At 39.5% G+C, this 26,466-nt stretch overlaps 1 long non-coding RNA gene across 1 annotated transcript in view; it reads right to left on the minus strand.

Annotated features, from left to right (window-relative positions):
• The window catches only part of LOC134204866 (uncharacterized), a 234,955-nt gene that overhangs the window by 111,896 nt on the left and 96,593 nt on the right, over positions 1-26,466 (minus strand). The window lies entirely within an intron of this gene.

Genomic DNA, 26,466 nt, shown 5'->3' on the forward strand with positions numbered 1-26,466 from the left:
TTCGTAGTGAAATGATAGCCTTTCGGTACAACTTTGTTGTACGAGAAAGGCAAGAAGACGTTGATAAAAATTTGAAAAGATCAGGATTTTCTAACAAGTCCTCCAGACAGTCGTTTAGACCTTTGTCCAGCTATTATTTCAGATCTCTCTGCGAGACAATACTTTGGATATTCCTCAGTTCTTTTAGCAATTTTTCCGGAAATTTCTTCGGAAACTCCTATGGAGTTTTCTTCAGAATTTCCAAAATTTCTTTAAACGTTTCTCAGGGAATTCCTTTAGGATGTTTTTCGGTAATACACGCGTAAAATGCTTCGGAGAATTCTTTTGATTTTAGGCATTCCTTTGGGAAATAGTTTGGAAATACCGTTTGGAATTTCTTGGCATATCCCTTTGAGAAATCTTTTGACTTTTTCGTTGAAAATTCTATCAAAATTCCTATAAACAGTTTGTTGAAAATTCGTTCAAGGAAGTATTAGAATTTCTGGAAGAATACATCCAACAAAATATCGGATAGAATTCAGGTATTTTGTATGGTTTTATTTCAGAAAAGGATTCTTAAAGGAATCTCTGAAAAAAAATATCAAAGGAATTTCCTAAGAAAAAATCCTAAATTTTTTTTTGACTTTTATTTAGGAACTTCTCTAGAAATTCCATCGGAAATTTCGAATAAAATTGATCAAAATTGGCGTGATATCAGATTTTTTTTCAGAATAATGTTGGCGTATATAATTAAATATTTATGAACATATTCAATTTGGCGAGTCACGTGCCCCATCGTGCCCTAGTTTAAATCCACAAAAGATCGCGGATACTCAATAAATAAAACAAACGGTGCAACGAAAAGCTAGCCTTGTGTTTCCACGTTTCGATATAACGTACAATTCGATATAACGTACAAACTTGAAATCGATATGTACGTTATATCGAAGTTTACCTGTACCAGCAAACATCCCTACATACTTCAGCTATGTGTCAGTGTCAGCTTTCGTTGTACCATACTTCAAACAATAATTGCCCCTTAATCGAAGCTGCAGGAATTGCCAACGACATACAAACAGGATAATTGCCCTACGAAACAACATTCTGGACATGCAAAAGACAATAAACTTTCCGAAAGACATGTTTAAGAAAATCTAAATTCCCGGGTACTTATAACGACTTCGGACAATGACTTACAAACGACGAAACCGGAAAAAACGACAGACCCCCGAAACATAATAAAGGTTCTTTTAATGGAATCTAGCCAAAATTTTTAATTGGGGGGAAAGACGGCATTGGCAGATTTTGTTCTGTTATTGTCAGGGGGGTTTTTGTCGACCAAATTTTATGAAATTTGGCCACAATGTTCTTTGATATACAAAGAGTGTTTAGACCAAATTTGAGCATAGTCAGACATAGAAAACCCCCCTGCCAATAATAGAACAAAATCTGCCAAAGCCGTCATTCCCCCTAATTAACTGTAATATTTTTTTCCGTAATGGAATCTTATTACCACAGACAAACAGACGTAACTATTAGTAAAAATAATTAAAAAATACTCGCAGTCGAAATTTTTTTTTAAATAACGCCTTCTGTTGCACTCACATCTATGATATTTCGTTTCATAGCTTCTACAAACAACGCCTTAATTATCCACTTTTACGTCGACGTCAGCCCGCCTGCCTTAACAAATAAAGCCTTCAGCATTGCTACTATGGTGATGCTTTGGTGATGTCTATTGATTTACATTCATGATAATTAAAAAAGGCTTTCGACCAGCTAAAGTTCGAAGCATAACAATTAATTAGCAAATAATTTTACATAGGAAGAATTCCTAAATCGTTTGAAAACTAAAGCGATCGCATGCCGAAATAGAATTTGTTGCAATGTGTATAATCAATCAACGTGATTGAGAATATCACTAACTATCACTAACTGGTTAGTTCTGCTAGCTTTCTATATTTTCAAACTGCTTCATTTTTTGGAATTTAAACCGTCATCGGTTCTATAATCTTCAATGGGTCTAGCAGCACAGATAGAAAAAGTTGTTGAAATTTACTCGAAAGTAATGCACATAAAGGAATGCCAAAAAGCGTGTAAAATTAAACGATATTATCACCTGAATGTATGCAATTTGTATTGCATTATGTCACTATTTATACGAATAAGTGTCATAATGCTATGTAAATTGCATACATTTAGGGCAAACTTGTGGGAAAATATCCTTGTACGCTCAGAATAGTGTAATTTTCCACGTCTTTATTATTTACGCGCTGATTACTTTTCATTATTTTTTTCTGTGAGGGACTGGTTCAACGCTAACACTGACAGTTTGAGAGGCGGGGAACAGAATCATCCAGAAGGTTTCTTTTAACTTAGTTTTCCTGTTCTGAGGTGTTAATCCATTTTGTAGCTACTCTCAGATTATAAATACTGCTTTTCATTTGCACCCTGGAAGACTTCACCCTTAGTTTTTTTTCACCGGGCTCGGTTATCAGATTACCGATTTCTCAACAGCTGAGCACTCTCAGTAAAATAGTTCAGCCATTACCGAGATCTCGATTTATGATTTTTGGTGGCAAAATGTCAATAATTACTGAGCTGAATAGTTACGTAAGTTTCGGAAAAAAAATATGCCGAGTGATCTGCAAAACAAAAATAAAGTAATATCTTGTACGAATTTCGTTGTCTTATTTGCGAGATATTCTCGGGATACGCCGATCTTTCGGGATTTTTTTGTATAACTTGTGCCATTCCCCTCGTAACGGATATATCCTATAGGATAATTCAGAAAGATGAAACAGCGAAGGCGAATGCAGGTAGGTTTCCTTAATTATCCACCAGATCTAGCCAAATTAAAACATTTCTACTAAATTAAATATTAAACCACATAGCACATCACATGCATCATGACTATGACCCAACCAAGTCAAAAAATCGTTTTATTTCTGGTTACAGTTAAAGCGATTCCTAACCGAAAGCTAACCAAGCTCTCAACTAATAAACGCTCTCATCAAAATGACTGCTATGATGCAAAGTAAAGCGTTGCTTCAGTCGATTGATTTTCCAAGCGGCACTGCAGGCAGAATCGCGCGGAAAAATTCATAAACGATTGATTTATTTCGTTTGTTTGTCTGTGTTATTACAATTAGAAAAAAAAATTTTCGCTCATTTTACATTATTCATTGCGATTTGCATCTTAAACACAATCACTTTCTCCGGAGATGAGCCAGCCTCGGGCTGAAAGTCTCCTAAATAAAGACAAAAAAAAAAAAAACAATCACTTTCGGATTAATTATGATTGAAACGCGATAAAATGCCACCTAAAACTTTACGTTTACTGGGTGACGATTTGTTTTTAAATTTCAAAGCCTATTTTCTATTTCAATTGCTAAAAACCCAACTTATATTACCAAGTAGTGATAGTGATACTGATACTGCCTTTCTTGCATTTAGCCAAGACAACCTAATATGGGGCTAACATGTTTCGATATACCATTTCCTTCATAACTTTCAAACGCAATGGTCGATCGTTAGAAAATTTAAAAGTGATCAACTAGGCTTTGTCCCCTGTCGAATAAAACTTATTGCGATGAAATCGGTTGAGGAATAATATATAAAAAGTAGCCTGATTTTTTTTACATACGCACTCACACAGATTTAGAAAACTTAATATTTACTATTTATCCTTTTTGAACTCTTAAATAGTAATACTTATTTGCCATGGGATTTTTAAAACAATGTTTTTCACCATAATTTCAAGGCTAGTTTTACCGCAATTGTGCATAAAAAAATGTTCACGTTTTATCGTGTTATTCTTGGGTTTCAATGATTATCTAGATGAAAATCAATACAGGTATCAACATTGAGTATGTAAAACCTTTTCAAGCATGATTCGATTCGAAACCATTTTCAGGTGATTAGGTTCCAAATTTTAGTATGGAAACCGTAGAAACTCAACAAATCAAAGTGACATTCTATAACGTATAAATTATCCGTTTTTAATGGTCGTGTACTTCTTATCGCGGAATAAAAATTATAAAAAATGTTACTTAGGTCCTTTTGAAAAGTTAAGCGAGTATTTTTCATATTACGGTATCATGAACATTGATAGATACTGGTTCAATTGACTGAAGTTAATATAAAAAAAGTTGCGAATATAAATCGTTAAATAGTTAATTTTGGTTACGACTATTTGAAGGTGCATTGCTGTATTTACTTTTTCGGTTTGCAGTGACTGGTTCGCGGGGACATTAAGATGAAGATAAACAAAGCTTTTGCACTGCGTACTCCTATGTGCGACGCAATTTCGGGGTTTACATCCTCAATGCTTTTTTTGCCTAGATACAAAAAACTATTTACCATCAGTCTGAGACATTAACTACCTTAAAAGATAGGACTAACACTAATCTTGTGCAGAAAAGTTTGAAAATGTTGATGAAAAATATTGGAATATTTTGATTATCATTTTTGGGGGAAGCGTCGTTTGGCCGAAACCCATTTGGCTGAAAGTCATTTGTCCGGAAGGGTCGTTTGGCCGAAAGGGTCATTTGGCCGAAAAAGTCATTTGGCCAAATGGGTCGTTTGGCCGAAAGGATTGTTTGACCGAAAGGGTTATTTGGCCGAATATGAAATTTGGCCAAATAAGTTATTTGACCGAATGATGCATTTGAAAAGTGAGAAATTAAAAATGAAAAGAGACACGTCTTACTTCTCACTCTTCATTTTTTCTCTTCTCACTGTAAAAGGTGAGAAGCGCGAAATGAGTAGTGAGACGTCTAAGTACCCACTTCACACTACTCACTTTTCATAGTGAGTCTCACTTCTTACTCCTCATTTCTCATTTCTCGCTATAAAAAATAAATAAAACGTCTCGCTACTCACTTCGTGCTTCTCATTTTTTAACAGTGAGAAGTAAGAAATGGGGAATGAGAATTGAGAAATGAGGAATGAGAATTGAGACATCTCTTTTCTTACTCCTACTTTCTCATTTTTCAAATGATCAATTCGGCCAAATGTCTTATTCGCCCAAACGACATTTTCGGTCAAACGACCCTTTCTGTCAAATGACCCTTTCGGCCAAATGGCCCTTTCGGCCAAATGACCTTTTCGGCCAAATAAACCTTTCGGCCAAACGACCGTTTCGGCCAAATTACTTTCGGCTAGATTACCCTTTCGACCAAATGACCCTTTCGGCCTAATGGTTTGTTCGACCAAATGGTATATTCGGCCAAAGAACTTTCGGTCTAGTGGCATTCGGCCAAACGACCCTTCCCCCATTTTTGGGTGGCGCATATTGCCCAGCATCGCTCATTTTGGACGGAAATTCTCAATATTGGAACAAAAACATTTTGTTGCAATATAGTTTCCCCTATATTATTTATAAATCAATTACCCTGGACTCCCCCTCATTTATTGTTAACCCATGAGGTGGTGGATAAAAGTTATGATTCAAAACATCCCCTGGGCGAACAATCGTTTCCCTCGGAAGCTATGGTTGAAAATATTAAAAATACTGGAACTATTGTTTTGTTCAAAGAAAAATTTTGCCAATGTTGATTATCAGCTTTTCGTCTGATGATTACATTGTTGCAATTTTTCATGATTTCGCTTGGTCTTTTCCAATGCTCTGTAAAGGCATCACAACTAGGGTATCTGTTTCATTATTAATGACATGCTCCTATATCAATACCATTCGCAAAACAGGCAATTTAGGCTCAATAAGTGTCGTGTTTTGTTGTTATCCGGCGTGCTCACTGCTGGAAAAAATCACAAAAATGAGAAATAAAACAATTTGCGCACCAATTCTTTGTTTTCGAATGGTATTGATTTGGGTACATGTTATGAATTCAAGGAGCAGATCCCCTACTCTGTGGATTAATATATTTTTATTTTCGCTCTACCCTGAATTGGAAATGCATAACGACTCACGAGTGAGCGTTCCCTTCAAAGATAAACATTAATTTGCACTGGCAGGAAATGGAAAAATAAGACACGTTGTCCGGTCACCGTTGTGTTGTTGCTGCTGGATGATGCTTATGCTGCTGGCACAGTTTAATCCCTCTCCCGCTCGCCAAGGGACTGGACTGGGACGATAATGAAGACCGCCGTCGTCGACGAAAACTCTTTCTCAGAGGTACATATTATCATTTGTTTGGGTTTTCAAGCCCACTGGCAAAGGTTCAAACGTGAAAGAGAATCGTCCCAGGAAACCACAAATTATGATGCGATGAACCCCTTAATCTTCGGCAAACTGGATGTCTGGCGGTGGCGTAGGGTTTTGAGAATCCTACGGTCTCAAGCCAACAAATGATGGGATCAAAATTTTTGGCGGATTTTTCTGGGGTTTTAATAGCTATGTAGTCATTATTGCATAAAGGGACGGATTGACTTTCGGGAGGGTCCAATGTTGAAAATTTGTGGGATCTCCAAATATCTTGCAAATCACAAACTCTACCTAGTTCAAACCACGGCGATTGTGTTACGAATAGCATGACCCATTTGCATAGAACACAACTCTGGGAAATTCAACCGTCAATCGGGTTAAATCCAAATGTCACTTGAATCATAAGGTTCTCTCCTCCGCGTCACTACCGCCGCCGTAGACATCAGAGGTCGGTCCCGAAACAGGATAGGAATGAGTAAACTCAAACCAGCAATTGACCTGATTCTGTGAGCCGCGTCCCTGAGATGATCGCGCTCCATAAGTTTATGATCTTGTTTTACCCCTTTCCCAACCGTTTCGAATTGGAACCGCACTCGTGAGCGGGCGGCGGTGGAAACAATAACAATCATCATCGGGGCTCGGACGTGATGCTGATGTTGGTTGATGGACATTGGCGTTACTTACGAGGGAATCTGCCCCTTTTATTTTACTTTTTCAACCGTTTACTGTCATAACTCGGACCTTTGATGGATAGTTGATTTCACATAAGTTGTATGCTAAAAGGCTAACATTATTCGCAAAATTGGCTAAAATTATCCTATCTCGAAATGGTTATGATAAGGAAATTCATTCACATTGGAGTCATGAAATTTTAAAGAAGGTACATCCCGAAATATTAACATCCAGAACAATTAAAAAAAAAAGCCAAGCCTCTTCTAGTCACACCACTGCTGATGCAAAGCAAATGGACCGATATTGCCTGAACCAGAGTGGAAATCGAGATCGAGAACATATGTCTGTCTTTCTGCTGCGGGTCTACCGGGCAGCATCCCGAAACCACATCGCACAGAAAACGTACTGCAGCCAGTCGTAAACTTTCGTGTACTTTTCGCTCCGGTGCGTTTCCAGCGAGCTCGGCCTTCATTCTGTCTGCTGTCTGTGGCCGGGTGAGCAGTGCCACGAGGTGGGTTATTTGCATTGAAAAGAGGAAATTGAATCATAAAATTTATACCTTTAATGGAACAAATTCATAAATTTCATCCGCCCCATTTCACGCGCCCACCTCCCAGTCGTGTGCCCCGGTCTGGCAACATCGCGCCAAGTTACTTACGTTTTGGGAAATCCACCGAACGTGCTTGATTGTGTACATCTTGAGATAAAACGCCAGGTTCTTCTCGCCATTCTATTCAAATTTGACCATTCCTCACCGAAACGATTTGGCGAAGATAGACTTCATCAACTAGGAGCTAGCCCAAACATTGTTCGGAACCCGGGGGCTCGCGGGAGAAATTACAACAATGGACCGTTCCTAACTGTTGTTCGCGCGTTATCCCACCAGTTCGCGAGAGCTTTCAAAAGCGCTATAAACAAACAACAACAGCCGCCGCCCGCCGCATCAACAGCAGCAGCAGCAGGGGTCGAAGAGCATTGCACACTGTGTGTGTGTGGACGCAGCAGGGACCTAGATTTTAATTCCATGACTGAATTAGGTTGAGGTGCTCGAGCGCTTTGGAGAAGCGCCGCCATTAACCGACTAATGAGACAGCTGGAGAGATTTATGCGATGGGCCTCCGTGAGCGGGATGAATGGGTGGACTGCTGTGGATTTTGAACCGGGATTGATTGCTCATTGGAGACTACGATGCGGTGGTAGATTGGAGCTTTCGAGTAAGTGTGAGAAAAAACTTAATTCTTCTCAAAAAATATATGAAAAATGACAAAACCAATATGAATTTGTTCTGAGTATGATTTAGATTCCAGATTTGGATCTAATTTTAATTGAAATTGGATTGGATTTGGATTGCATATGGTGTGAATCAGGATTGAATCTAGATTAAAATTAGGTTGAATTGGATTGGATTTGGATTGGATTTGGATTGGATTTGGATTGGATTTGGATTGGATTTGGATTGGATTTGGATTGGATTTGGATTGGATTTGGATTGGATTTGGATTGGATTTGGATTGGATTTGGATTGGATTTGGTTGGATTGGATTTGGATTGGATTTGGATTGGTTTGGTTGGTTTGGATTGGTTTGGATTGGTTTGGATTGGTTTGGATTGGTTTGGATTGGTTTGGGATTGGTTTGGTTTGGGTTGGATTGGTTTGATTGGTTTGGATTGGTTTGGATTGGTTTGGTTGGTTTGGTTGGTTTGGATTGGTTTGGTTGGTTTGGATTGGTTTGGATTGGTTTGGTTGGTTGGTTTGGTTGGATTGGTTTGGATTGGTTTGGATTGGTTTGGATTGGTTTGGATTGGTTTGGATTGGTTTGGATTGGTTTGGATTGGTTTGGATTGGTTTGGATTGGTTTGGTTGGTTTGGATTGGTTTGGATTGGTTTGGGATTGGATTTGGTTGGTTTGGATTGGTTTGGATTGGTTTGGATTGGTTTGGATTGGTTTGGATTGGTTTGGATTGGTTTGGTTGGTTTGGATTGGTTTGGATTGGTTTGGATTGGTTTGGATTGGTTTGGATTGGTTTGGATTGGTTTGGATTGGTTTGGTTGGTTTGGATTGGTTTGGATTGGTTTGGGATTGGTTTGGTTGGTTTGGATTGGTTTGGATTGGTTTGGTTGGTTTGGATTGGTTTGGATTGGTTTGGATTGGTTTGGATTGGTTTGGTTGGTTTGGATTGGTTTGGTTGGTTTGGGATTGGTTTGGATTGGTTTGGTTGGTTTGGATTGGTTTGGTTGGTTTGGATTGGTTTGGATTTGGTTTGGTTGGTTTGGATTGGTTTGGTTGGTTTGGTTTGGATTGGTTTGGATTGGTTTGGATTATGTTTGGATTGGTTTGGATTGGTTTGGTTGGTTTGGTTGGTTTGGATTGGATTTGGATTGGTTTGGTTGGTTTGGATTGGTTTGGAACAGGTTTGGATTGGATCTGGATTGGTTTGGATTCGATTTGATTGGTTTGAATTGGTTGGATTGGTTTGGATTGGTTTGGTTTGGATTGGTTTGGATTGGTTTGGATTGGTTTGGATTGGTTCGGATTGGTTTGGTTGGTTTGGATTGGTTTGGATTGGTTTGGTTGGTTTGGATTGGTTTGGATTGGGTTTGGATTGGTTTGTTTGGTTGGTTTGGATTGGTTTGGATTGGTTTGGATTGGTTTGGTTGGTTTGGATTGGTTTGGATTGGTTTGGTTGGTTTGGATTGGTTGGTTGGTTTGGATTGGATTTGGTTGGTTGGTTGGATTGGTTTGGATTGGTTGGTTGGATTGGTTTGGTTTGGTTTGGATTGGTTGGATTGGTTTGGATTGGTTTGGTTGGTTTGGTTGGTTTGGATTGGTTTGGATTGGTTTGGATTGGTTTGGATTGGTTTGGATTGGTTTGGATTGGTTTGGATTGGTTTGGATTGGTTTGGATTGGTTTGGATTGGTTTGGTTGGTTTGGATTGGTTTGGATTGGTTTGGATTGGTTTGGATTGGTTTGGATTGGATTTGGATTGGTTTGGATTGGTTTGGATTGGTTTGGATTGGATTTGGGATTGGTTTGGATTGGTTTGGATTGGTTTGGATTGGTTTGGATTGGTTTGGTTGGTTTGGATTGGATCTTGGTTGGTTTGGATTGGATTCGGATTGGTTTGGATTGGTTTGGATTGGTTTGGATTGGTTTGGATTGGTTTGGATTGGTTTGGATTGGTTTGGATTGGTTTGGTTGGATTTGGATTGGTTTGGATTGGTTTGGATTGGTTTGGTTGGATCTGGATTGGTTTGGATTGGTTCGGTTTGATTTGGATTGGTTTAAATTGGTTTGGATTGGTTTGGTTGGTTTGGATTGGTTTGGATTGGTTTGGATTGGTTTGGATTGGTTTGGTTGGTTTGGATTGGTTTGGATTGGTTTGGTTGGTTTGGATTGGTTCGGTTGGTTTGGATTGGTTTGGATTGGATGTTGGATTGGTTTGGATTGGTTTGGTTGGTTTGGATTGGTTTGGTTGGTTTGGATTGGTTTGGATTGGTTTGGATTGGTTGGATTTGGATTGGTTTGGATTGGTTTGGGATTGGTTTGGATTGGTTTGGTTGGTTTGGATTGGTTTGGATTGGTTTGGATTGGTTTGGTTGGTTTGGATTGGTTTGGTTGGTTTGGTTGGTTTGGTTGGTTTGGATTGGTTTGGATTGGTTTGGATTGGTTTGGTTGGTTTGGATTGGTTTGGTTGGTTTGGATTGGTTTGGATTGGTTTGGTTGGTTTGGTTGGTTTGGATTGGTTTGGTTGGTTTGGATTGGTTTGGATTGGTTTGGATTGGTTTGGATTGGTTTGGATTGGTTTGGATTGGATCTGGATTGGTTTGGTTGGTTCGGATTGGTTTGGATTGGTTTGGTTGGTTTGGATTGGTTTGGTTGGTTTGGATTGGTTTGGATTGGTTTGGATGGGTTTGGATTGGTTTGGTTGGTTTGGTTGGTTTGGATTGGTTTGGATTGTATTTGGATTGGATTTGGATTGGATTTGGATTGGATTTGGATTGGATTTGGATTGGATTTGGATTGGATCTGGATTGGATTTGGATTGGATTCGGATTGGATTTGGATTGGATTTTGATTTGGATTGGGTTGGATTTGGATTGGATTTGGATATGATTTGGATTAGGATTGGGTTGTTGCGACGGGTAAGGTATTGGATGTAGTCTGGATTTGGATCGAATTTAGATTGGATTTGGCAAACCATACAAACCTTGTGTTATTTTTTCAACTATGATTGGAGATTGTTAGCAGTTCGCTTCCGAATCTCTGACAGATAATAAATCGACTATAGCTTGCCATGCATTTAGGCAATTTAAAACTATCGTGCAAGGTGAAATGAATTATTGAAATGAATTGAAACTTTGAAAGAATAAAATTTCCATGTTTTAGTCAGTCTTTAGAATCTGATTATAGTGGAATGATTAATTCCATGAATACTGAAAATGTTCATTCCTCCCTCAGGTATATGGTCTGGAGATGAATTCATTTGGTAAGATTGTTTTAATTTATTTTAACTACATATGATCTTATTCTCTAGAACTTTATACGAGCTGGATTGGAATAATCTGGAAGTTTCGTTCATTAAAATATAATCCAATTTTTTATGAAAGCACAGCTAAGCGGGTCTTTTTGTAAGAAAAAGTGACTTCGCACTGGACATATAGCGCTTGACAGTCGAGTTTCAGTAGACCTTACACTTTCTTGTTCTCGGATACCAGCTTCAATCTTCTGGTAGAAGCTCTTCAAACGTTCGAAAGAAATAATCAAGATTTTTGAACGAGAAAGGCTTTCAAGTTTGTCAGGTCTCTTAAGGCCTGCCCCCAAAAAGAAAGCTCTTTTTTTTTGATTCTCTAAAAGGCGTTCGATTTCCACAAATGTTATGTTTTAAACACCGTGTTGCTTTCCGAATAGTATGACGCTTCCCTTACATACATTTTTTTATGTCTTTATTAGGGAGACTTTCAGTCCGAGGCTGGCTCGTCTCGATATTCAAATTATTCTAACGTCCAAAATAATTCATAAATATCCGGTACAAACCACTCGAGAAATGTCCGACATTCGTTCAATTCCCTAACGGCACATGTGTTCGCCGGTTTCCAAGAGATGTTTTGCAAAACATAAATCATCGGATTAATGTGTTCACTTCGGCTTGTTTGTCTTTTGCTTTATAGGAATGTCCCACTTGAAACATTGTCAGGAATATGAATGAATCAACAATCAACATATGCCGACCAAAAGTGTCGCACAGTCATACTACTTCTTGTTTCGGACATTCATTCCCAGTCGGTTGTGTCACTCGTCGGAAGTCGCTGAATGATTTATCTTGCTCGGTTCCCAGCACAGTTCCGAAATTGGTCTCCACGGCCTTAGTATCCACTAAATCGACTATAAGTGGCATCTATTCAAACTAATAACACCATCAGCTCTCCAGGCTGGAACCACTTTCCTCGAATGGGGCCCAATCAAGACCCAAATCGTGAACACCTCAAACTCATAATAACCATTAAATTGGTATCATCTTCGCAGCAGAGCTGTTCCCGAAGTCACCACTCGACAATTTACGGTTATGCTCAGTCGAACAGAAAGATCCCGTAAAACAAATTGCGGTGGCAGAAAAGTACCGCTTGTTGCCCGACTTCCCTCGTCATAGCGCCCTTGAGCTTTTCCATCCTTTCCAGATCTCTGGCGACGTGTTAATTATAAACAAATTTTATCGTCATAAAAATCACATTAAATAGATTTCCATTCCACACTTCTCTAACAGCCCGGAGGAAAGGGACAGTGTGTCTCACTACTTGTGTTCAGATAATCTCCAAAGGCAACCACCGCCAGCACCGCCGGAGTCTGCCGTAGAAAAGAAGCAGCATAACACTCAATCCGACCTCTTCTGCATACACCCCTTGGCCACCGTCGTCATCGTCACACCGCTTTCCTCGTATCTACATCATACAAGAGTTGCAATTTCCTCTCCCAGGAAAGACAAACAACTCATTCAATGGACCCCAACCCAACGCACTGAAACAGATACATGCAGGCAGACCAGGCGGGTCCCGAATGGGGCTGCAGTACCCAAGCGGTGTCTGTTCTTTGTCTTTCGAATTTCCTGTGTGTATGGCTCCCAGAGTCCCCAATCCCGTCTCTGTGGAATTGCTCCAGAATCAACCAACTAACTATAACTGTTAAATCGCTCCTTCCCACTGCAGCACCTCGGTTCCTTGGTCCTCTGTTTGGCCCACTCCGTTGTTGTTGGTTGAATGGTTGCCAAAGGAATCCTCCTGCACTCGATTCCGTCCGGAGACCGGGCTCTGTTCGTTCCGCTCTGGATTGCCTGGCCAAGCGTTTAATTAATTAATTAAAGAAAGATAAACACACAGAACTAAACTATGACGGAACAGAAGGCACCAGGGATACGGTGCTCGTTCGTTGGTTTGTTGGTCCGCCTCCGACCAGATGTGGCGTTGTCAAGGAGAAAAGTGAGAATCAGTCCGACGGCCAACCAACCAACCAAGCGTGGTGCTCTGATTTCGAGATTGTCGTTTTCTACACTTTTCAATGATGATTTTGCTTCGGTGCAGGGAGCGATGAAGGCCAGACGGCACCCAGGGAAGATAAGTGCACGGATCAGTTGCGGCATCATTACCCGGACGGTGGAAGTGGACAATTACATTGTGATCTGGTTAGAGGTGAACTAATGACGGTAATAATGCACTCCACTCGAGAGGGGCGCCATCGACGTTGATGATGATCCATGGGAGACCTGTTGAGGAAGTATTTGGAAATCTGAACTAGGTCCAGACCAATTATCCAAATTCTTGAAATTAGGTTCAATTTAAAAGGTTGTTGCATCCGACAGCAAACAACCTTAGTATGAAGAAAACGAGCCATAAAACGCATTCGAAAGCTTGAAATGTTAGTTCATAAAAATAAGGGATATTCAATTTGACATACGCATTTGTTAATAGTTGTCTTATCCGTTGACCGATGGCGCATTAATCGATGCTTCAACTCAAAACTAAAACTGACTTTCAAACAAAAGTACTTACGTGCTTCAATCCTAAATCAAGCAAGACAGAAAAAAAATCCAATCCATTCAAATCCCATCGAAATCCAATCCAAATCCAATCCAAATCCAATGCAAATCCAATCCAAATCCAATCCAAATCCAATCAATCAAATCAAACCAAGTCAAATCCAATCCCAAACCAATCCAAACCAATCCAAACCAATCCAAACCAATCCAGATCCAATCCAAATCCATCCAATCCAAATCCAATCCAAATCCAATCCAAACCAATCCAAACCAATCCAAACCAACCAAACCAATCCAATCAACCAAACCAATCCAAACCAATCCAAACCATCCAAATCCATCCAACCATCCAAACACAATCCAAACCAATCCAAACCAATCCAAACCAAACCAATCCAAATCCAATCCAAATCCCAATCCAATCCAAACCAATCCAAATCCAATCCAAACCAACCTGAATCCAATCCAACCAATCCAAACCAATCCAACCAATCCAAACCCAATCCAAATCCAGTCAAACCAATCCAAATCAAACCAATCCAATCAAATCCAACCAAACCAATCCAAACCAATCCAAACCAATCCAAATCCAATCCAAATCCAATCCAAACCAATCCAAATCCAACCAAACCAATCCAAACCAATCCAAATCCAATCCAAACCAATCCAAACCAATCCAAATCCAATCCAAACCAATCCAAACCAATCCAAATCCAATCCAAACCAACCAAACCAATCCAAATCAATCCAAATCCAATCCAAATCCAAACCAAACCAATCCAAATCCAAACCAATCCAAATCCAATCCAAACCAATCCAAACCAATCCAAATCCAATCCAAACCCAACCAATCCAAACCAATCCAACCAATCCAAATCCAATCCAAACCAATCCAAACCAATCCAAACGGTCAAAATCCAACCAAACCAATCCAAACCAATCCAAATCAACCAAATCAATCCAAACCAATCAACAAACCCAATCCAAATCAATCCAAATCCGTCAAACCAATCCAAATCCAATCCAAATCAATCCAATCCAAATCCAAACCAACCAGTCCAACCAAAGTCAATCCAAATAAATCAAATCCAATTCAAATTCAATCCAATCCAAATCCAATCAAGATCCAACCCAATCATAATCCAATCCAATCCAAATCCAATCCAAATCCAATCCAAATCCAATCCAAATCCAATCCAAATCCAAATCCAATCCAAATCCAATCCAATCCAAATCCAATCCAATCCAAATCCAATCCAAATCCAATCCAAATCCAATCCAAATCCAATCCAAATCCAATCCAATCCAAATCCAATCCAAATCCAATCCAAATCCAATCCAAACGTCAATCCAAAAACCAGTCCAAACCAAATCCAATCCAAATCAATCCAAACCAATCCGAATCCAACCAAATCGGTCCAAACCAACCAAACCAACCCAATCCAGATCCAATCCAAAGGTCCAAATCCAATCCAAATCCAAGTCCAGGTCAATCCAATCCAAGTCCAATCCAAACCAATCCAAATCCAATCCAATCCAATCCAGTCCAAGATCCAATCCCAATCCAATCCAGACCAAGTCCAATCCAACCAAACCAATCCAAATCCAGTCGATCCAATCCAATCCAAACCAATCCAAACCAATCCAGATCAGTCCAATCCAAATCCAATCCAGATCCAATCCAAATCAATCCAAACCAATCCAAACCAGGTCAGTCCAAGGTCCAATCCAAACCAATCCAGTCAATCAAACCAGTCCAAATCCAGTCCAAACCAATCCAAATCCAATCCAACCAATCCAAATCCAATCCAAATCCAATCCAAATCCAATCCAAATCCAATCCAAATCCAAACCAATCCAAGTCCAGTCCAAACCAATCGGTCCAAACCAGTCCAACCAACCAAATCCAATCCAAATCCAATCCAATCCAATCCAAATCCAATCAAATCCAATCCAAATCAATCAAATCAATCCAAATCAATCCAAATCAATCAAATCCAATCCAAATCCAATCAAATCAATCAAATCAATCCAAATCAATCAACCAATCCAAATCAATCCAAATCAAATCGAATCCAATTCAATCCAAATCAATCCAAATCAATCTAAATCAGCAAATCCAATCCAAATCCAATCCAAATCCAATCCAAATCCAATCCAAATCCAATCCAAATCCAATTCAAATCCAATCCAAATCCAATCCAAATCCAATCCAAATCATATCCAAATCCAATCCAATCCAAATCCAATCCAAATTCTTCATTGTCAACATATCCAACCTCTAAATCTGAAATCTTCAAACCTCAGTTCTCCAAAATACAAATTCTTTAATTATCCAATCTGTTAATTCCCATGCTCCAAATCAATAAATCTACGATCTTCAAATTTTCATTCTTCGAACGTCCAATCTTCAAATCTTCAAATCTTAATTTCCAAAATCTCTAATCCCCAATTTCCAAATTCTCAAATATACAAATCTTCAACCTCCAAATCTTCAATTTTTAATTTCCATTTTCCAAATCTCCAATCTACTATCTTGAAATCTGCAAATTTTTAAAGATTAATTTTCCAGATCACAAACACCACATCTCCCCATACTAAATCTCCATATCGCCAAAACCCAAATCTCCAAACACAAAATCTCCAAATTTTAAATCTCCAAATCTACACAATATCTAATCTCCATATCCACAATCTGCAAATCTCAAAACTCCATATCTCCAAACATCAAATCACCAAACTTAGAAACTCAAATCCACAAATCTCCAAATCTCCAATCTCAAAATCGCATATCTGCAGATCTCCAAACACCAAATTTCCAAATTCTGAAATCTCAAAATTCCTCAAATCTTCAAATCTTCGATCTTAAAATATCCAATTTCCACATCTCTAAATCTTCATTATGCACATCCAAATTGCCACCTCCAATCTTCAAATCTCAAATCTGCAAATTTACAATACATGGTCTCTAAATTTCCAATCTGCAAAACTCACATCTTCAAATCTGCACTCTTAAAATACCAATCTTTGAAGCTCAAGTCTCCAAATCTTCAATATCCAAATCTCCAATTTAACAATATCCGGATCTAAAGTTTGCAAATCTTCAATCTCCTAAACTTCAATATCTAAATCTCCTATCTACAAACCTCCAATCTTCAAATCTTCAATCTTCGAATCTCTAAATCTTCATTCTCTACATATCCAACCTTAAAATATAAAATTTTCATACCTAAATTCTCCAAATCTAAATTCTTTAAATATCCAATCTGCAAATACCCACCCATGCTCCAAATCTCTAAATCTACGATCTTCAAATCTTCATTCTTCAAAAATAACCAAATCTTTAATTTCCAATTCTTCAATTTTTAATCTCCAATCATCAAGTATCCAATCTACCATCTTAAAATCTCCAAACTCCTTATCTCCAATCTACCAATCTGCAAATCCACAATCTCAAAGTCTCCAATCTTCAAAATTCCAATCTTAAAATTTTCAAATATTCGCATCATCTTTAAATCTCTAATCTCCAAATCTCAAATCCCCAATATACAAATCCACAATATTTACATCTACTTGAAAGTAAGCTGAATTGGAATATCAATCTTGAAGAAGCATTTAGCAAAGCTACAAATATGTTTTGAGGATAAGTAAGGCACCGTTCGGTAAACAGTGGGGACCAAAGCCACAAACGATTCAATGGATCTACACGGCGATTGTGAAACCCACAAATCATATGCTGTGGTGGCCAAAAACAAAAGAATTTATGGCTCAGAAGAAAAACTTCAAAGATGAGCTACTCTTCCGACAACGGGCGCAATGAGAAGCACGCCAAATAAAGCGCTAGACGCTTTGCTCCATGTGCTTCCATTGGGTTAATTTATTCAATTAGAACCTGAGAAAAGTGCTTTGAGGATCAGAAGAATTTTAAATCTCTTCGAAGTTGACCTGAAAGGGCATCTTAGTATTCTAAACAAAATTAGTATCAACTCGTTCATCACAAGCAATAATGGCTGAATGAAGGGAAGATACAACTCCCATCGATGCTTTGATGTAATCAATCTTGAGTGCAGTATATGGACAAGTAGTGGACCAAATCTTCGCTTAGGAACAATTGTGTTCTACAACGACGGCTCAAAGTTGAACAATCAAGTCGGAGTAAGCGTGACAGGCACATTGCCAAATATATCAATTCCTATGAGCAAGTGGCCAACTGTTTTCCAAGTTGAAGTTCAGGCTATTCTGGAATGCTCTAATTTATGATTACGTCGAAATTACAAGCATTCAAATATTTGCATATAGTCAAGCAGCATTGAATGCCTTGAAATCAGCAACTTGTACGTCTGAAGTTGTTTGGGAATGTGGCTACAAACCTTGGCCTGTCGTAACAAAGTGAACCTGTATTGGGCTCCTGATAATTGTGGCATTGAAGGCAAAGAACAAGTTGATTTGCTGGCAAGACTGGGATCATATCGACAATATATAGGTCCCATAATGTGGTGTATCTGCGTGTGCTCTTAGAATGGAATTTAAGTCTTGTGAACATTCGAAAATATAGGACATTTGGAAGAATACTTTAGTTGCGAGACAATCGCAAAATCCTAGATCTTAGCACATATCCTATAGGTCTATAGGACCTATAGGTCTTGTTACAGATCATTGCCCGAGTCGATATCACTTGAAGCTGTTAGGAGCGTCTTTTATGCCATTGTCCGGCAATTTTTAGAAAAAAGATTTCAGTTCTTCCACATGGGGCTGATAGAACTCTCTTAAGTTTGGAGAACAAATACGGTAGTACGATTCATCAGAACCATAATACCGAATTGGAAAAGGCTGCCAGTCAAGGCCATGCGATTGCTCTAAATAGCAATAATTCGTCAACTTTACAAAGTTATATAAAATGGGGTATATATCACAAGAGAACTAACAAATGGTCGCAGTTATTGAAATATGCAACAAGGAGAAAACAATCTTCATATCTTCAATCTCCTAATCTTAATCTCCCAATCTTCAAATCTCCAATCTCTAGATATTAAATATCCGAATTCCCAATCTTCAAATCTTCAATCTCCACATCTCCAAATCTTTATTCTTCAAATTTCCGAATCTCCAAATCTTCAATCTCCAGATCAAGCATCTGCAAATATTCAATCCTTAAATTTTCAATCTGTTATCTTCAAGTATCGTATCCCTAAATCGCAAATCTCCAAATCTTCATACTCCAAATCATCAAATCTCCAATCTGCAAATTTTGCATTTTCAAGTTACCAATCTCCTGATCTCCAATGTACAAATCTCCAACCTATAAATCGCCAGCCTTTAATTTTTCAAATACCCATGTTACCAAACACCAAATCTTCTAACCTCAGATCTGCAAACCTTCAAATCTCTATTCTAAAATTCTAATCCAAATCTTCAATTTAAATATTCACACATATATTACAATGCGTACATGTGAACGCAAACAAATGGTAATTAATTGAATTATAGGATCAATCCCCTTGAAGGGCTGTTTTGACTATGCGCTTTTTCACAATATATTTTATAATAAATAATCCGTCTGTTTTGGCCTTTCTGATCATAGAATTTAAAAAAAGCGGAGCGATTCTACTTTTACTTTTTTTTAAGAATATTATTGACCAATTTTTGATTCCAACAATTATTATCCAAGAGGAACTTAAAGTCTACGGGCTGCAAAGCTTTTCTATGTTTTTAGTGTCTTGTAAACCTTGCTTTGCTTAATGCATACAATTTTTTCGAAGATCTGGAATCAATCAACTCATAAATTCTCTTCCGGTCGCATTCTAAACGCAATAATTTATGTCAATCACCACCAATCCACTTGCACCGCAGTCGACCACCTACAAAGTGCCCTACATGGTGCCGCATCAAATTCCCATCCCAAACTCTGGGCGGAAATGCTCTCCATCGCCTTGCAACATTACCGAACGATTGAATGGCAAACGATTCCTACGATGCTCAGCGCCACTTTGGCTCCACACGACGACCGTCAAATGTGACTTGACTGCCCTGCCGCGCGCCGGCTGACGGTGTGGTGAGAAAACGGCCTTTCGTGGTTTTCCGCATTTTTCACATCCCGCCAGAAAGGCGGAAAAAGTCTTTTGTGCATCCTTTGGCGTTTGTTGGACGTGCACTTGCGAAAATGTCGTTTTTGTCGTCTTTGACCGTTTTATGATCGGTGTCACGGCGACAAATGCATATTCGGCATTCATTCGAGTGGATACAAGCGGCAAAGAATGCCGATCGGATCCGTGTGTGCCATCATCGTCTATCGACGATACGACGACGACGACGGGGGTATGCGCAGCGAATCGGGAAGCAGTTCAAACCGAATTGGTTCCAGATGTTGGCGATTGACGAGGTTGGCGCCGGCTACGGATGGCGAAGTGCTTGTTTTCTTGTTGCCAGAGATGTTAGACGTGAAGACAAAGAAAATGTCTGCATTGCAAAGGAATTTAATTGGAATTTTCTCTCTGATATTTTATATTTTATATGTCGGGTCTTTTTGTCGTTTTCCAATAAAAAATTGTAAGGAGTCTTTAACTTCATGCTACACAATAGATAAAAAGACCCGATGGTATGAATTAAATGGGAAATAAAACCTGGCATCATTGTTTATGTATCCATTTCTAACAATCAATTGGCAGTTGATAGTTGCGTTATGGTCTCCGTCGCTGCGGTTCTATTTTTTATCATTTCATCATTCATGCACTCTGACGATACGGCGTTTTGTGATGTCTCTTACCATGTATCAGCAATTTGAATACCGAAATTTGGATGCCGTCTGGTCCTTAGGATGAAATGCCATTCCTGACCTTAGACGATGATGTCAGTATTGAAAACCAGATATACCTGGAACGAGAAGAAAGAGTTTAAAACTGATTATCATCTGAAAGATCAAACAAACATTTATTTTTTTTATCTGAAAAAGGTTCAAGTTTGAGAGCACTGTCAGCAGTTCCTATCTCGTTTACCATCCAAGCTGCAACTAACTGGAGCAGAAATGATTCGGTCAGTATCAAAGCGCTTATCGCAGCAAAGCTCCCTCTCACATTGAAATGTTCTTGCCCCGGTCCCACACAAGTTCATCATCGGCCAAACGAACCGAAACGAACCGACTGGTGATTAAAGACTATGTGTAAAACTACCGTTTTCTGTTGCTCCATAATCTCCCCTGAAGATGAAACACAGATAAAACGAGCAACTAGCCTGCCAACCCACCAACCTGGCTCCCGGCATATCTACGTCAATCCGTTTGCCGAGTTTCTATCCCACACTTCAATGACTACAGCGACGACGATGACGACGACGACGACGACGGCTCAACTCATCACACAGATTATCTACCGATGATGACTTCCACCCATGCAATTCTCCGTCTGGCCGATCCCCCGCCGGTAATCGGATCGGGCGCTGAAATCGAAGAGCAGCAACTCCGCCCCTTCACTCAGAACCCTTCAGCCGAAATCCATCAAACAGATCGCGTCCCACCGCTCCCCCAAGTTTCTCACCGTTTCTTAAAAATGTCCAAACTCAGGAGCCGGTACCAACAACCGGCCAGCCGGTTACGAGAGACTCCATTCCGAGGCGAAAGATCAAAAGCACTCACTTTGTGCACAGTATCGACCTGGTGTGGCGGCAGCCTTACTAGAGCACGTGCGTTCCTTTCCGTTAATGCTCTCGGTTGGCGATAGATACCCTATATTGGATAGAGTTATCCACTTGGACGCAATTCGATTCCATTCAAGTCGACTTGGCTCGTTCGCCTGTTGCTTCGTACGGTTCGGAAGAATTGCTTTCACTGGTGGGCTGCGTCAGAACAATGTAATCAACATTTTCGGCTAGCTGCTGCACTATGGGCAGACAGATGGACATAAACTAGAGAGGCATGCTCGTTTATAACCTATTCTAAAGAACGGTCTTAAAGTCTGAAATTAAGTTGCATATCGTTGATTTTTCGCAGATCACGTGAAAGAGCTAAATTAGCATCTAATCTTAGTGTTCTAGATGTACTTCCGAAGCTGTTAATTAAAATCTATCACAGTCATTTTGTGGCAGTCATAATGCCCTGAAAAATCAAGAACAATCTGTTGTCAGATTCAATTTGACATATATTTATGAAGGCGTAAGGAAGGAAGTGTTTTGAAAATCAAGGATGCTTCTCCAGAATACGTCAAACAAGTTTGTAAAACTTTTAATGCTTCCCAGATGGATCTTTTGAGAAGTTTGAAGGTGTAACTTAATTAAGGTTTTGAAGCTATTTTTCAATGTGTTTTAAACACACTCCGAAAACTATTCGCAAAAAATAGTTGGCATGTGTCAGAAGCTGCATTGCTTTTTTCGAAAGCTGTGCTGCCCCTATTCGCATAAGAGTCCCATGTCAGTTTTCTTCAACTTGAGAAATATGCCGTTGCATTTTCAAATCGACATGGGACTGTTATGCGAATCACGGCAGTGTGGCAGTTTGTTCATGGCTAAACAAATATAGAAGCTTGACACGATTTTTAACGAAACTTTTTCTTCACGAAGCTTGTGAAGCTTCTTTAGGAAGCTTGTAAAGCTTCTTTGGGAATCTTGTAAATCTTCTTTAGGAAGATTGAAAAGCTTCTTTAGGAAACATGGAAAGCTTCTTCGGGAAGCTTGGAAAGCTTCTTTAGGAAACTTGGATAGCTTCTTTCGGAAACTCGGAAAGCTTCTTTAGTAAGCTTGGAATTTTTTTAGGAAGTAAAGCTTGTAAAGCTTCTTTATGAAGCTTGTAAAGCTTCTTTAGGTAGCTTGTAAAGTTTCTTTCGGAAGCTTGTAAATCTTCTTTAGCTTCTTTATCTTCCTTCGGAAGTTTGATAAGCTTTTTTTTCGGAAGCTTGGAAAGCTTCTTTCGGAAGCTTGGAAAGCTTCTTTCGGAAGCTTGGAAAGCTTCTTTCGGAAGCTTGGAAAGCTTCTTTCGGAAGCATGGAAAGCTTCTTTCGGAAGCATGGAAAGCTTCTTCCGGAAGCTTGGTATTCTTTTTTCGGAAGCTGAAGAGGCTTTTTCCAGGCTTGGAAAGCTTCTTTTAGAACCTGGGAAAGCTTCTTTAAGAATTTGGGAAACCTTCTTTAAAAAGCTGGGTAAGCTTCTTTAAGAACCTGGGAAAGCTTCTTTAAGAAACTGGGAAAGTTTCTTTCGGAAGCTTGAAAAGCTTCTTTCGGAAATTTAAAAAAGCTTCTCTGGGAAGCTTGAGAAGCTTCTTTCGATAGCTTTTTGGTAGCTTGAAAAGCTCCTTTCGGAAGCTTGAAAAGCTTTTCTCGGAAGCTTGAAAAGCTTCTCTCGGAAGCTTGAAATGCTTTTTTCTCAAGCTTGAAAAGCTTCTTTCGGAAGCTTGGAAAGCTTCTTTGGGAAGTTATGAAAGCTTCTTTGGGAAGCTTGGAAAGCTTTTTTCGGAAGCTCGGAAAGCTAGTTTGGGAAGCTTGAAAAGCTTTTTCCGGAAGCTTGAAAAGCCTCTTTCGGAAGCTTGAAACTTGAAAAACTTCTTTCGGAAGCTGGGAAAGCTTCTTTAAGAACCTGGGAAAGCTTATTTAAGAAGCTGGGAAAGCTTCTTCCGCAAGCTAGAAAAACTTCTTTGGGAAGCTTGAAAAACTTCTTTCAGAACCTTGAAAAGCTTCTTTCGGTTCCTTTAAAAGCTTCTTTCGGAAGCTTGAAAAGCTTCTTTCGGAAGCTTGAAAAGCTTCCTTGGTTCCTTGAAAAGCTTGTTTCGGAAGCTTGAAAAGCTTCTTTCGAAAGCTTGAAAAGCTTTTATCGGAAGCTTGAAAAGCTTCTTCCGGAAGCTTGAAAAGCTTCTTCCGGAAGCTTGAAAAGCTTCTTTCGGAAGCTTGAAAAGCTCCTTTCGGAACCTCGAAAGGCTTCTTTCGGAAGCTTGAAAACCTTCTTTCGGAAGCGGAAAGTGTCTTTTTGAAGCTTCTTCTTTCAGGCTTGAAGCTTCTTTGGCAAGTTGAGAAAGTTTCTTTGGAAAGCTTGGAAAGCTTTCTTAAGAAGTTTGGAAAGCTACTTTGGGAAGCTTGGAAAGCTTATTTCGGAAACTGGGAAAGCTTATTCAAGAAGCTGGGAAAGCTTCTTTCAGAAGCTTAAAAAGCTTCTTTGGGAAGATTGAAAAGCTTCTTTCGTAAGCTTGAAAAGCTTCTTTCGGAAGTTTGAAAAGCTCCTTTCTCCTTTTGGAAGCTTGAAAAGCTTCTGGAAGCTTGAAAGCTGCTTTCAGGAAGCTTGAAAGCTTCAGGCTTGAAAGCTTCTTTCAGAAGCTTGAAAGCTTCTTTCAGAAGCAAAAGCTTACTTGGAAACTTGAAAACCTCTCTCGGAAGCTTGAAAAGCTTCTCCTGGAAGCTTGAAAAGCTTCTCTTGGAAGCTTGAGAAGCTTCTTTCGATAGCTTGAGAAGCTTCTTTCGATAGCTTGAAAAGCTTCTCTCGGAAGCTTGAAAAACTTCTTTCGGAAGCTTGAAATGCATTTTTCACAAGCTTGAAAAGATTCTTTCAGAAGCTAGGGAAGCTTCTTTGGGAAGTTAAAAAAGATTCTTTGGGAAGCTTGGAATGCTTTTTTCGGAAGCTCGGAAAGCTACTTTGGGAAGCTTGGAATGCTTCTTTCGGAAACTCGGAAAGCTCACTTAAGAAGCTGAGAAAGCTTCTTTCGGAGGCTTAAAAAACTTCTTTCGGAAGATTGAAAATCTTCTTTCGTGAATTTGAAAAGCTTTTTCGGAAGCTTGAAAATCTTTTTTCGGAAGCTTGAAAAGCTTTTTTCGGAAGCTTGAAAAGCTTCTTTCGGAAGCCTGAAAAGCTTCTTTCAGAAGCTTGAAAAACTTCATTCGGAAACTTGAAAAGCTCTTTCGGAAGCTTGAAAAGCTTCTCTCGGAAGCTTGATAGCTTCTCTCCGAAGCTTGAAAAGCTTCTTTCGGAAGCTTGAGAAGCTTCTTTCGATAGCTTGAAAAACTTCTCTCGGATGCTTGAAAAGCTTCTCTCGAAAGCTTGAAAAGCTTCTTTCGATAACTTGAAAAGCTTCTTTCGAAACTTGAAGCTGCTTTCGGTAGCAAAAAGCTTTCTTTCAGGAAGCTTGAAATGCTTTTCCCAAGCTTGAAAAGCTGCTCGGAAGCTTGGAAAGCTTCTTTCGGAAGATTGAAAGCTTCTTTCGGAAGTTTGAAAGCTTCTTTCAGGCTTGAAAAGCTTCTTTCAGGAACTCAGCTTCTTTCTGAAGCTGGGAGAGCTTCTTTCTGAAGCTGGGAAAGCTACTTTCGGAAGCTTGGAAAGCTTTTTTCGAAAGCTTGGAAAGCTTCTTTCGGAAGCTTGGAACGTTACTTTTGGAAGCTTGGAAAGCTTCTTTTAGAAGCTTGGAAAGCTTCTTTTAGAAGCTTGGAATTTTTTTCAGAAGCTTGGAAAGCTCCTTTAAGAAGCTTGTAAAGCTGCTTTAAGAAGCTTGGAAAGCTGCTTGTAGAAGCTTGGAAAGCTTCTTGTAGAAGGTTGGAAAGCTTCTTGTAGAAAGTTGGAAAGCTTCTTTTAGAAGCTTGGGAAGCTTCTTCTAGAAGCTTGGAAAGCTTCTTCAAAAGAAAAGCTTCTTTAGAAACCAGAAGCTTCTTTAAGAAGCTTGAAAACTTCTTAGAAGCTTAGAAAGCTTCTTTCGGAAGCTTGGAAAGCTTCTTTTAGAAGCTTGGAAAGCTTCTTTTAGAAGCTTGGAAAGCTTCTTTTAGAAGCTTGGAAAGCTTCTTTTAGAAGCTTGGAAAGCTTCTTTTAGAAGCTTGGAAAGCTTCTTTTAGAAGCTTGGAAAGCTTCTTTTAGAAGCTTGGAAAGCTTCTTTTAGAAGCTTGGAAAGCTTCTTTTAGAAGCTTGGAAAGCTTCTTTTAGAAGCTTGGAAAGCTTCTTTCTGAAGCTTGACAAGCTTTTTTTCTGAAGCTGAGAAAGCTTCTTTTTGAAACTGGAAAAGCTTCTTTCTGAAGCTGGGAAAGCTTCTTTCTGAAGCTGGGAGAGCTTCTTTCTGAAGCTGGGAAAGCTACTTTCGGAAGCTTGGAAAGCTTCTTTCTGAAGCTGAGAAGCTGCTTTCCAGAGCTGGGAAAACTTTTCTGGAAGCTGGGAGAAGCTTCTCAGAGCTTGGAAGCTGCTGAAGCTTGGAAGCTTCTTCCTGAAACTTGGAAGCTGCTCTGAGGCTTGGAAGCTAACCTGAAACTTGGAAGCTTCTTCCTGAGCTTGGAAGCTTCTCCTACAAGCTTAGGCTTCTTCCTGAAGCAGCTGCAAGCTTCTTCAGCCTGAAGCTTGGAAGCTTCTGCAAACTTGGAGAAGCTTCTTCCCTGGAGGCAGAGAAGCTTCTGCAAACTTGGGCTTCTTCCTGAGCTTGGAAGCTTCTTTACAAACTTGGAAGCTTCTTCCTGGAAGCTTGGAAGCTTCCTCCAGGCTTGGAAAGCTGGCTGCAGCTTGGAGGCTGGCTACAAGCTTGGAAGCTTCTTCCTGAAGCTTGGAAGCTTCTCCAAACAGAGCTCTGAAGCTTGGAAGCTTGGAAAGCTTCTCCTGAGCTTGGAGCTTCTTCCTGAAACTTGGCTTCTTCCTGCAAGCAGAGCTTCTTCCTGGAAGCTTGGAAAGCTTCTTCCTGAAGCTT

The sequence above is a fragment of the Armigeres subalbatus genome, unplaced genomic scaffold, assembly GCF_024139115.2.
Source record: "Armigeres subalbatus isolate Guangzhou_Male unplaced genomic scaffold, GZ_Asu_2 Contig937, whole genome shotgun sequence".
Lineage (NCBI taxonomy): Eukaryota > Metazoa > Arthropoda > Insecta > Diptera > Culicidae > Armigeres > Armigeres subalbatus.